This window comes from Podarcis tiliguerta (assembly GCF_965153285.1).
Source record: "Podarcis tiliguerta genome assembly, chromosome: 1".
NCBI classification, from domain to species: Eukaryota; Metazoa; Chordata; class Lepidosauria; order Squamata; family Lacertidae; genus Podarcis; species Podarcis tiliguerta.
The window spans coordinates 82673868-82687874 of record NC_139534.1 but is presented as its reverse complement, the minus strand read 5'-3'; positions in this window follow the sequence as shown (position 1 = coordinate 82687874).

Here is a 14007-nt window from a genome sequence, read left to right as displayed (position 1 = left end):
GAGCATAATGCTGATAATGCCAAAGTTGCTGGTTATTGTTCATTTTGTCAGCATTTACGCGGAGCAATTGATAATAGTAATTCCTACTCATAGCTATAAATCCATTGGCTATTAATTGAGATACTATTGATTAATAGTTAATTCATCAACCGTGCTCCGAACTTTATTGATGCACAATAATTGTTTACTAACATTTATTTACAGTCAAGTTATTAATTGATTGGTGATATTAATACTAATTAAAAATAACAACAACAATAATAAAATAAAATAATAAATAAAATAAATTTGAAAAATAAATAATAATAATAATAATAATAAATAAATAATTATAAATATAATAATAATAATAATAATAATAATAATATTAAATAATATTAAATAAATAAATAAATGAAAATTAAATTTAAAATAAAATAAAGTAATTAGTGACAAAATAAATAGTAGGCACATTTTGCTAGTGCACAGAGCAGCTCATGGCGCCCAAGAGGAAGCGCACGGGTGCAGCACCAGCACACACTGCTGCTGGCGACCGTCATAATAATAAACCCAAACCCATTTCGCATTTCCTCAATGCCTTCATATCATTCATTGTTGACTATGAGCAGCGCTTTCTCTTAGCTATTCTTTAGTTCTATTTGCCTTGCGTTTCTTACTTCCTTGTTTCGCAAACCAGTTCCAGCCTTTAAACAACCCAGGTGCAGGCCCAAGCCCTCAGTCAGGAACGGCGGCTGTGCAAACTAGGTCTCGGGCTTGCTCGGTGACGACTTTCAGAACCGCATCGGGGCGCCTGTGTGGTGGCTGCCGGCCCGTATCAATAACCCGGTGGCTTCCAGTTCTTCTAGTTCTTTGCAGAATAAGCAGCCCAGGGTCTAGCTTCCAGAATCAGGCACCTCATCAGCCGGTGATGACGAGTCAGAATGGCTTACGCCCTTCATGTCGAGAAGAAGCCATCAGAGGTGTATCGCACTGGAAAGCTGGACCTTAGAAGGATTTAAAACGTAAGGCATGTGGGTAATTCAATAAAGGGCAATGCCAATGTGCAGGGGCTCACCCAGCCACAGTGTGTTACAAAGGGAAGCGGCTCTTTCGGGGAGGTTGGGGCTTTCACCACTCTAGTTCCAGACGAACCCCCGCAGCAGGGAACCATCGATAAAGTCCTTCTGGGTCTAGCATTTTTCTCAAATTCAGCTTTCTCCTCTCCTCAACCACTTGTCTATCCATCCGGACGGAAGTGCAGCATCCTATCTTTGGAAGGGTTTCTCAGAGGGTTTTAGAATCCTAGTAGTTGGCTCCTTAACCACGAAGGACTCTACTAATCAGAAGTCAGTAAGGGAAAGGACGCTCGCCCCGCCCCATGGGTAGCTAGCCCCACCCCACCATGTGTGCCACTCTGGGTGCCAGAGCAGCTAGCTCTGCCTCTGGAGTCACACTATGGCATACACTATGCGATGAACCCAACAGGGCCACCACTTAGCCCCTGCTTGGTCTCCAGACAGAGGCACCCCTTCCCAGACCCACCCCCCTTTTGAGATTATTAGGCAACCAAATGTATCATTCCATAACACCTCATACAGGAATTATTTTTTCCTGGGGAACCTGCCTTTTCTCCCAGATCAACTACAAGAGCAGGACCACAGCTTTAACAAAATGACAGCCCAAACAGAAAGACACATGGGAGCAATGGTACTGCTTTGAAGTGTTCCAGATCCATTCCCTGTTCTCCCAATGAGCAGGGCAGCTGTGGGCAAAATTGCAAAGAAGTACAATAATGATTTAGTCCTCAGTCCTAGAATCTAGTAAGCCTTTAAGCCCAACAGTCGGAATCGCATAATTTCAGTCCGTTAACCATATTAGGGAACATGTATAGTTAGTAAACAAATTGCTAGTTTTGTGAGAAATAACACTGAAGTGGATAACGCTTTGGCTAAGAGCTCACATCTGGCAATCTTCTAGAACATGTTGCATATGTAGCAGTTATTTCTAGCTAGAGTGAAACTGAAACCTGACATTTACAGTATCAAAAAAACACACACAAAACAACAACAACAACAACAGCAGCAGCAGCAACAACAACAACAACAAAAACCCTTCCCAAACCTGCATATATCGCCCTTGGCTAATGTGCCGAAGAAGAATCCCGGGGAATTTCGGCTCATTCACAATTTATCCTATCCGAAGGGCGGCTTAGTAAATGATGCCATTCCACCAGAGTTATGCTCGGTGAAGTATGCCACCTTCGATCACACGGTTAAATTGATCAGGAGTTTTGGTCAAGGGGCGCTTTTGACAAAGTGTGATATTGAATCGGCTTTCCGCCTGGTCAAGGGGCGCTTTTGGCGAAGTGTGATATTGAATCGGCTTTCCGCCTTTTGCCGGTGCATATTTCAAGGTAAATATTATGTGGATAAGGCCATGCCAATGGGCTGCTCTGTAGCCTGTTCGGCTTTCGAAACATTTAGCACCTTTTTGGATTGGGCCTTAAGATTTAAAACAAATTCCATTGGGGTTATGCACTATTTGGACGACTTTCTCTTCGTGGGGAGGTCCGGCTCCGGGGAATGCGCCTCACTGCTGGAGGCCTTTTCGGCCTTGGGGCAGGACCTGTAGGGTGGTTTCCCCAGGGCACCCCTTCTGCGCTCGGCTGGCCAGACTATCAGCGGGCCTCAAGTACCCGCATCACAGGGTCCGACTTCCCAAGTCAATCAAGTCAGACTTGGAGGTTTGGGCTATGTTTCTGGAGCGCTACAATGGGGTCTCCTTGTGGCAGGATGTTATTAATCTGTCCTCAGACTTCCAGGTCCAATCCGACGCAGCAGGATCCTTAGGCTTCGGCATGTATTTCAGGGGTCGTTGGTGCGCTCAGCAGTGGCCGGCGAGCTGGCAGGGTACCGCCATCACTCATGACCTTACTTTTCTCGAGTTCTTCCCTATAGCAGTAGCGGTACACATCTGGACAGAGGAGTTCCGAAATCGCCGGGTGTGCTTCAGATCTGACAATCAGGCAGTGGTAAAAATCTTGGCGAGGCAATCATCAAAAACGGCAAGGGTTTGGGCCCTCCTGCGATCTTTCGTCCTCTGGTGTCTTGAGTATAATATAGTCTTTTCAGCCAAATTTGTACCCGGAGTAGATAATAACATTGCTGATGCTTTATCTCGATTTCAGATGTCCCACTTCCGGTCGCTAGCACCTGGAGCTCAACTGTCGCCCGAACCCTTTCCGGAGCACCTGTGGAGCGTTGGAGACGCAAAGTGATCAAGGGAGTATTAGCGTCTATCACGCCTTCCACTCTTAGGTCCTACAAGAAGGCCTGGTGCGATTTCCTGGGCTTTAGGGTCAGGGTATCCGGGCAACCTGCTAGCGTGCCACCCACCACTGATGACGTCTTAGAATACTTAGCCCACCTGGACGACTTGGGGCGAGCATCTAAAACCTTTAAAATACATACGGCCGCCATCAGTTTTTTCGCCAAAGCGACATTTGCCTCTGACCCTTGCTGTGACTTTCTAGTTCGTAGAGCAATAGAGGGATGGGGTAGATCGCAACCGTCCAGAGCTAGGGGCCGCAAACCAATCTCATATGGGCTGCTCTGCCAGATACGGAAAAAGCTAAGGTCGGTTTGTTGGTCCAAGTTCGAGGCCAGACTCTTTTCAGCGGCCTTTGCCATCGCCTTTTTCGGCGCCCTCCAGCTGGGCGAGGTGGTGGTTGAGGCAGCTGGAAATGGGTCTATGCGCGGGCTCCTGATGGAGGATGTCCACTTGTCTGAGGCAGGCATGACAGTCCGGATACGTCAGTCAAAGACGGATCAGGCTGGCAGGGGGGTCCTAATAAAGCTTACAACATCAGCGGAGCCCGGGCCATGCCCGGTCAAGGATACCAGGCGTTTCCTCCGCCTGCGCCCTCCCGGTCCCGGTCCACTTTTAGTCCACGAGGACGGATCTCCTCTGTTAAGACACCAGTTTTCAAGGGTGCTCCGCAAGGCCATTGACGCTTGCGGTTTACCCTCACGGGATTACGCGGCGCATTCGTTCAGGATCGGCGCCGCCACAACAGCCGCGTGCTTGGGCCTACCAGCTGATAGGATTAAGGAGATGGGCCGTTGGAAGTCTAATGCTTATAAAACTTATATACGTTAAATCGTGTCTACTTCCAGACCCCCCGCTTACCCTTCTTTTCTCTTCTTCATTTCATAGTTGCTTTCAGGAAGAACGTGTGGATTTGCGGCCACAGTATTGTCCATTGGGCCCACAAGAGGGCCGTCAGCCGGGGCCTCACTCCCAATCTGGGCTTACATCCGGGAGTACGCGTATATTGGTTCGCCAGAAGAGGCATGCTCTGGCAGGAGCTTATGCCTTTGCTGAGGGCAAAGGTGGCTGCATTCGGCCCCCCTGACATTCTGATCATTCAATTGGGAGAGAATGATCTCGTGAGCAGGAAAAGTGTGGACTTATCTTGGGCCATAAGGAATGATATGGATGAAATTGCGGCCTCGTGCCCCGGAACGATGGTGTTTTGGTCCTCCCTCCTGAAAAGAACTGTTTGGCGTGGTGCGCAGAGCTGTATGGCCATTGAAAGAACCAGGAAAGTCCTGAACCGGGCCGTGTCCTGCTGGGTGCGCTTTTTGTATGGCCAAGTGATCAGTCATGACCGCATCCGGATTGGCGATAGGGCCTTATACCGGGATGACGGGGTTCACCTCACGGATAAAGGGAATGACTTATGGTTGGACAGCGTTATCAGGAGTGTTAGGGATTGGTTACGGCTTTGAAGGTATTGGCGGCAAGCCTTTTCGGCTCGGGTGGCGGTTAGGCATTGGATTTGGGTGTTATGCTGTGTGGGAAGGCTAGGTGTGGCCATCGCCTACGCCTTCGATTTGGGTATTCCGTTAAAGGAATCTGGCGGTCGTGTATTCTGTCCGATGCCTGCTTGGCTGGAGGCCATGGCACGACCCCCGGTGACATCATGGGTGAACCTATAGTTGGATCGGCATCAACTGGCTCCATCTACTGGTGGTTCAACCCCTCTGCTGTGGTCATCCAATGCCTAAGCCAATACCTTTTCATTGCAGTAACCAATAAAGTTGTGGCCTTTTCCTTGCCCATAAACCTTATACCACGTGTCCTTGTGTGTTTATTTCCACCTCACGGGGGTTGGGGTCCTCGAACCACAACCTTATTTTGTGGGAATGTTTCTAAGCCCTCCCACTGAAACGACTACAGTGGTACCTCGGATTACAGACGCTTCAGGTTACAGACTCTGCCCACCCAGAAATAGTACCTCGGGTTAAGAACTTTGCTTCAGGATGAGAACAGAAATCATGCTCCGGTGGCACGGTGGCAGCGGGAGGCCCCATTAGCTAAAGTGGTACCTCAGGTTAAGAACAGTTTCAGGTTAAGAACGGACCTCCAGAATGAATTAAGTTCTTAACCCGAGGTATCACTGTATTAGCGTCACATGGGCTGTGCCTCTGTGCCCACATGATGCAAAGTGCACCATTGCATTGCCCCTCTCAGCAGCAGTGATGCATGGCATTGGGAAGACAGGAGAGCAATGCAGCCACCTCTGCCCTGCCTTGCTGGCCACTCCTGTGCATATGGAACTGTATCCCAATGCTTATTTCCTTCAACATTCTAGCACAACTAGGCATCAGTTTGATTAGGGGCATGTTTTTCAACCACCATCACAATACATTGGACCCTCCGGATATGAACTTAATTTGTTCTGGGGGTCCGTCCGCAACCTGAAAAGTCCATATCCGGAGGTGCCACTTCTCCGCACATGTGCGGTGTGCAGAGTGCTTCTGCACATGCGCGAGGTGAAACCTGGAAGTATACACTTCCGGGTTTGCCGCGTTCGCAAGCCGAAGTTTACGTATCCGGAGGGATACATAAGTAGAGGTACAACTCTATACTAATATTGATAGTCCAGTTTTAATAAAATAATTTGTGAAAATATAAATTGCCACTTCCTTTGTATGTTATATTAGTTTTCCCACTTTGTCTTTTAAGGTCACAAAAAATCTCCTCAAAAACATGATGATCAGTAAGTCTTTTTTATGACCTCCAGTGTGTATCAAAGTATGTCAGTAATTTTATTTTGGTACTGGCATTGTGGAAGTTTTGTTGTTGTTGTTTCTAAAAAGAAGGACAAGTCATATGCCACTTCTTCGAGCACTGAGAAAAACAAATCTTTGTTTTTTTCAGTCTGATTACTTCTGACATCTCAGCAGTAAATATGGATCAGATTGCCTCATTGTTGTGGACAGGGCACTAAATTCCCCATAATTCTGACCTTGTAAAGGAATAGGGGAAGTGTTTGTGTGAAATGGGCTTGCTCTGCAATATATGGAAGAACAGAAAACATTTTAGTCCATAAATGTACAAGGAGCTCCTCTTTAGGGAATACAGCTCTGAAATATAAGTAGCATCCTTATGGACTTCAGCACTAAAGCCTTGCAAACAGAATTTATATCAATGCAGTGATTGCCTTTGGTTGGTAGAAGATATATGAGGAAATTAACACTGAAACAATTATTATTATTTCACACAGAGAAAGCCTAACTATAAAACAGATGGACAACTTCTTCAGCACCCTGGGCTCTCCCTGGAAGCATATTTATTCTTTTATTCATTCATAATTATATTTTCTGTCAAATCTTGTTTGAGGTGGCTCACATAAGTATGAGGCAGAAGAACCTCATAAAATATTAATACATCTAAAAACAAACCATTAAAACTATCCCAGTCCAGAGAACTAAAACAGCAGCAAAGAACACCAGCAATTAAACTGTTCTAATGCAAGCAAAACTAGACTGGGCATGTGTGATCAGAGGAATCTGATAATAGCAGCTAGAAGGCCTGGGGTCTTTAACCATTTCCATTCAAAATGCTTTTTAAAAAATGGCTGCTTACCATCTTGCCGGTGAGTGCTGATTGCGGCCTGACACATCACCTCCTCTTTCACCTGGATGCATGGCACCATTTTATGATGTTTTCCCATCCCCTCCAGCCACCATGGAGGCTCATGGGTTCCCACCAAACCCGTCCTTCAAATGAGCCTATGCGCGGTGGCCCTGGGGGTGGGGTGGGACTGAGAGGGATACACACCCAAGGCCTATGCCAAAGCTTCCTACACCTGAAATCAATGAATGTTTAAATCCCAGACAGTTGTCGTGTCCATTCATTTTACCACTCAGCAGTTAGGCGTGCCGGGAGGGGGGGACTTTGCAGCTGGGCACGCAATAAGCATTTGTCCCTTGGTTGGGAAAGCAAACTGGAAGACAGGGTAAACAGGGCTAGCCCTACGGTAAGGCAGAATGAGGTGGTCACCTCAGGTGATGGATGCCAGGGCAAAGTGGATGGTGGGTTAGCATTAGTGTGGAAAGCTAATGTTGCATAGTGCCTCAGAGACCAAGTTGTATACCGTAAAGTCCCTGATTGAAATATATCATCCCTGCCATTAATGCACTAGGCAACCCTCCTACTATTCATCGCAACATGTGGACAATCATATCGGCATAATTGCAGAACTGCTGTCAGGATTTCAATGATAATGAATGTGCAGCACTTTGAGCACTCAAATAAATGATTGTACATAAACACTATGATTACTAATGTGTCTGTGAAGTTTTTCTGTGCTGGCACAGAATCCGTGTATCATTTGTTCTCTTCCTTTAAAAAATCACACAAAAACCCCCTCACCAATAATATTGTTATTGTTTTTACATGTTACAGATCTTCAAAGAACAGTAAATTGGGAAAAAATACTACCCTGTTCTCATTACAGTGATGCCAGCAGCCCTTAGAACAATACAATTCTAGCCACTTATCCAAATGAATAAGCAAATCACTGTTTAAGATTACACTAGCTAGAAAATTTTTGTAGTGTGAGGGAAATTCCACCAGTTCTTCTTTAGCTATGTAGATAACAAAGGCCTACTAATCTGTTGTAAAGGTGTCCTTTCGTTTTAAGCCTCACATTTTCTACCAAAGCTATTGCCATACTTTCTTATACTCTGTGACAACTGAAACTCCTTACAGAAATTTCCAATACTTTGCTAGTACTAGCCTAGCTGCCAACAATAACTGACCAATAAGGTGTTTGAAGTACAGGTTCAAGTTATCTCCCAATAAAAAATATATGAGTAAGGCCAGATCTGGTGATTTAACAATGATTTTGTCCTGTTGTGGCACAGTTTCCCAATGCAAATTTCTCATGCATTAACATGAAAGCACAGATTGGGCATCTGAACAGCAGTCAGATGATTGTTTCCCAGTCACTTAATATTTTACATCAGCTTCATGTAATTTGGAAGTATGATCAAATAATGATCTTTGATCTCTTAATGTCTGGCGGCATTATTATCTCAAAGTAAATGTTGTAAGGTTGGGTCCTAGAAGCTATGTAAAGTTATTCTTTTGCTAGTGGGTGTGCACCAAATCTGTGTGCATCAGAAACATGGGATTTTGAACCACAATCCTGGAGTTCCACCTTTATGACATTGTATCTGAAAGTCCAACTTTGTTTTTGTTGCCATAAACAGCATATTTTCTTGAGAGTTGTCCCTGATACAGCAAATGAATAATCAGGCTGCAATATTCTATTCATGTGTTTGAAATGAAAGATTTGAGTGACAGGTGAAAATGATGGACTTTGCAGAAGTGGTGAAGCTGACGGGAAAAATCCAAAACCAGCACAATCAAGTATTCCAAAAAGACTGGAGTAAATTTATACAATATTTGAAAGATCATTGTAAGCAATTAACAACACTGGTAGGGTTATTTGAAGACTTGTAATCAGAATTTTTTTACCTTTCTATATTTATTTAAACTCTGAGGTATTTTGTAATGAGTTATAGTAGAATTGGAAAATATATAAAATGCTGTGATATAAAGGTTAGTTTTGAAAGCCAAGAGGCGGGAGGGAAGGAAATTGACAGGCTCTAAAGAGCCAAAGAAGTAAAGTGGATAATAATGATGTGATTATATATGTTTAAATGGAAAATTAATTAAAATTATTTTTTTTAAAAAGAAATGTACAGATTTTCCCCACCCCCCATGCAGAACTAACTAACTAATTCGAGAGAAGAAGAAAATGAAAATAGGTGATATTGCCTATTTGAAATGCATGCAAATCTACAACATAAATCTGAACAGCAGCAGGGTCCTGCAAAATCAAGGTGACTAGAATAAAAAGTGCCTTATGTGGGAGAGTAAAAACAAATTTTTTGGGGGGGGGGGGAGTTAGCTCCAAAACTATAGTGAGCATAGAATCCATTTCTATACTGTAATCAAAGTATGAATACATAACATTTTTAGCAGAATTTATGGTGAAATGGCAACCAGAGCCTGTTCATTTGCACCACTGATATGCTCTGCATTTAAAAGGTTATTAAAGAGTTGTCAGAAAGTCAGTATAGTGTTGGCAATTTACATCCTTTACTGGAGAAGTAGGAAGTAGTATTTGTGACTCTGGTAATTTTCTGCAGTGCACATATTGCTCATATTTTAGAACTCCGTATGCACAGCATTCATTTTCAATTAATTAATTTAAAAATGTATTTGGTTGTAGTCTTATATCCACTTTTCTTGGTCCATGGGGTCACAAAAAGTTGGACACGACTAAATGACTAAACAGCAACAAAGAAGAAGAAGAGTTTGGATTTGATATCCCGCTTTATCACTACCTGAATGAGTCTCAAAGCGGCTAACATTCTCCCTTTCCTTCCTCCCCTACAACAAACACTCTGTGAGGTGAGTGGGGCTAAGAGACCTCAAAGAAGTGTGACTGGCCCAAGGTCACCCAGCAGCTGCACGTGGAGGAGCGGAGACGGGAACCTGGTTCCCCAGATTACAAGTCCACCGCTCTTAACCACTACACCACACTGGCTCTCAACAAAGCCCATTGAACTTAGTGGGTCTTACTTCTAAGTAGAAATGCATAGGATTGTGCTGTACAGTGCCTTCAAAGCAGCACAGCCAAGAACACAGTGCAGAAACTCCTTACCTATTTGCTTCAGATGAAGAAGGTAACTGTCTAATATAAATAGGTTTGTACGCTGGAGATTTCCAACAGTCATTCCATATGCACAGTTTTCCCTTCAGTGCATGGATATTCTTGACAGACTTGTAATCATCATCATCGTGGAAGCTGATGAAGAAGAAGATTGTGCATTGCAACAAGATATTGGGCAAATCTCCTGCTTTGTGGCTGAGTGGGAGTAAGGCCCACTGAATTCAGCGCTGCTTACTTCTGAGTAGATATGCTTAGGACTGCCGTGCAATAGACTATTGCTGAAAAGAAGAAACTCCCAATAACATTCAGCAATTCTTTCAAGAAACTAAGCAGAAGAGAGGCCACAGATGGCGAGACTCTTTCTAAAGGTATGCAATGGAGATTTGGTGATGGACTTTATCTAGGTAAGTAAATCAATGTTAATGTTACTGCCAGACTCCTAATGCTTTGAGCTGGAGTCAAAACACTATTGTCAAATGAAATCGCCAAGCCTGGAGCCCTGCCCGGTAGACACTTTGAGCCTATTACTAAAATCTTAGTTTTGTTCTGATTTAATTACCTACTCTAAATACACATGACCAAATGGTTATTCATTCTGGACGTTTATTATTTTATGAATCAATTATGGGAGGGATACATCATCACTGTCATTAAATGTGAACAGACACACTAAGCAAGATGCATTTATTACTTAACATCAGCAATTCAGTCCCAGCGGCCTATCAGATGTGTCACTTACTCCAAATATGATTGTGGGCTGTTGCCTCATATAGAATTATTCTCAAAAGTGCCTCATATAAAGTTATTTTAAAATGTGTTCCTAGGGGGGAAAGGGGATCGAAGTGCAAAGTTTTATTGGTCCCAGTACTCAGTTTGGGCCAGGAAACAAACATGGAACCCGTTTCTGGTTCCTAAAGCTCTATTTGTGACTCTGTGAGCTGCAATATTAGCATGTCTTCAAACACCTTTTCTAACACTGTCAATCTTATTTTACACAGAGGAAAAGGAAGACGGCATAGAACTTAGCTATCCTAAAGTTGCTTCTCGTTCAACAAATGAATGCACCATAACCCTCTTGCTAGATCTATGTCCGCTACTTTTTCACAATATGCAGTGCAATCCATGTTTACTCAGAAGTAAGTCCCCTTGAGTTCAATGGGACTTGCTTCCAGGTAACTGAGTATATGGATTACAACCTTAATCTTAAATATATCCAAGAGTTCTGCAAGTTCAGCACCTACCTACCACCCACTGCAATGTGCCCTTCCCTTTGATTACAGCTTGTGCCATTCTTCTTTAGAGTCTTCCTTGTTGTCTATAACCTGGCAGTGATATCATATATTTGGGGTCAAGTTTAAAAAGTAGTAGCTGTGATTTTCTGGCAGTATTGGTTGATTTGCCAGTTTCTATGTACGGAATAAAAACCTGTATGTACATGCACTTGGGAAATCTGGTCCAACCAGGCTTCCAAGGTGGATTTATACATAGGTTGTCAAGGATGTGTGTATACACATACATCACCCCTAGTCTGGATGTGTTTGCTGCAGAAAACACCAGTGTAACACTGCAGTCATGACAACTATAATGTGTGGTGCTGCACTTCCTTATTTACTACTGAAAATCAGTGGACAAGTGCTCATTTTAAAGCATTTCAGCTACACCAGAAATTATCTTGAGTAAACAGGGAAAAATAACTGTCACTGAAATGCGATGAAACAACATAGTGTAAAAAATTTAAGGGTAGAGATTAAACAGATGTAAATCACAGTGAATATCATATTCCAAACTCCCATATGTTCACGGCTTCTAGGGAAACAGTTCTTCAAAGTCCCTGCCTTATCTGTTAAATTAAAGGTGATCCTTTCTTACTTGCTTTCATTATGATGAAGGATGACAAGCAGAGTTCTGCAGTGCAATTCTAGGCATGTCTATGCAGAAGTAAGTCTAGCTGAGTGCAACAAGGCTTACTCAGAGGTAAGTGCAGATTGGATTTCAGTACGAATGACCTTTATGAATTTAAATTGTTGATGACTTTTGTAATTGTCTTTTTATTTCATATCTTTTCACAATTACTAAGTAATAAAACATTAATCTTTTGCTTCACGTTTAGATGGTTCATTATGCATAAGGCTGGAAAGAAGCAAAACTGGCAACTCTCAAACACAGTATAATATTTCTGTTCAACTTCCTTGCTCAGACAGGGCTGACTGAACACTAATTAAATAATCCCCTGTGTGAAGGGTTTAAGGCACCGAGCCGCATTAAAGTTTGATGCTAGATTTTGATTATTATTATTATATATAGAATGAGAATACTCCAATATATATAATCTTCCAGTATATCAACCATCTTGGACCCTATGCTCAGCAGGGGAGGCTTTTTTGGTGGTGCTGGCCCTGGAGACTGATTGATGTTCCCCCATGATAGGGCCTTTTCAGTGGTGGTTCCCCATTTGTGGAATACCCTCCTCTCTGAGATGCATCTATCTCCCTTATTACTGACTTGCAGAAATTTAAAAAAACAAACCCAAAACATTTCAGGAAGTTGATGGCTGAAAGACACTGTTCCTAGCAGCTCTGAGATCACTAGTTGAGAATGTTTTTCCCTGTTATTTGGAATGCTTTTACAGTGGTACCTTGGTTGTCAAACTTAATCCATTCCGGGAGTCTGTTCGATTCCTGGAACCGTTCAAAAACCAAGGCGTGGCTTCCAATTGGCTGCAGGAGCTTCCTTCACTCAAGCGGAAGCCACAGAAGCTGTGTCGGACATTTGGCTTCTGAAAAACATTTGCAAACCAGAACACTCACTTCTGGGTTTGCGGCGTCCGGGAGCCGATGTGTTTGGGAGCCAAGCTGTTCAACAAGCAAGGTACCACTGTACTGTTTTTAAAATGGTGGGTATTTTTAGTATATAAATATTTTTATAAATAAACAAACTGCCAATCTTTGTGATCAAGTCAAAGCAAAATGTATCTACCATTTTCTTTTTGCCTGCTTCAAGGAGAATAAAATTGCGATATGAGATTTATAGAAACGGCTACATGTTAGGATCTCATGTTGGGAACACAATTTGTTACACTGGGGAAAGGAAACACCGTATATGTTAGCTGGTTTACAAGATGCAGACTTTTCAGGATTTCTTCTACACTTTGGAAGAAATGAGACACTTTAATTTAGATAGGTCTTTTGCCTCCTAAGCTGACCGATTATTGCCATTGCACATTTAATGAAATCCTTTTAATTTGTTTCATTGTTACGTTTTTCCTAACTGGTTTACAGTATATGTTTTCATTGGCTATTGTGTATTTTATTGTTGTTTAGCCACATTTCCATTTGGGGGTAAGGTGGGATACAAATGTTACCAAAAAATAAGAATAAATAAGAAAAAGGAACAATACTTTCCAGAACCATAGATCAGCTGAAGCCAATGCAAGTCACAACATATGACAGGGAGGATCAAGATGTCATTATTGCACTGAACAATGACTGCCACACATTGCAATTTTGTTTTCTTTCTTTTAAAAATAACTGTAGCTGAAAGATTCATCTGGCTTGTGGTTTAGTCAATTTTATCTTGGTGTCTTAGAAAATTCATGTTTCCATATTTATATTTAGACACTCTTTTCTCAGGAGGCAGAATACGAAGTGTCAGTACAGAAAAAGTGAGAGGCTGACAGATATTTCTGAGTGTATCAAAACAATTCCCCCCACCCCAATACAACCCAAAACTTAGTCTTACTGATTTTAAATAACACTCTCTCCCCACCAGCCACCTTGGGGGATTTCAGAAACCCACAAGAGAATCTGGAAAAGGCCGTTTCTTTTATTAACAGCAAACAGCAAACCACAGGGATGGGGAAAGTATTTTTGGTATAAGAAAAGAGAGATGGATACAATGAAATGAAGAGACAAACACTGGAATGAACATTGCTATTTGAAGCTTGTTCAGTGGACAGTCAGACATATTGATGGATGAATACCCATCAGTATTTC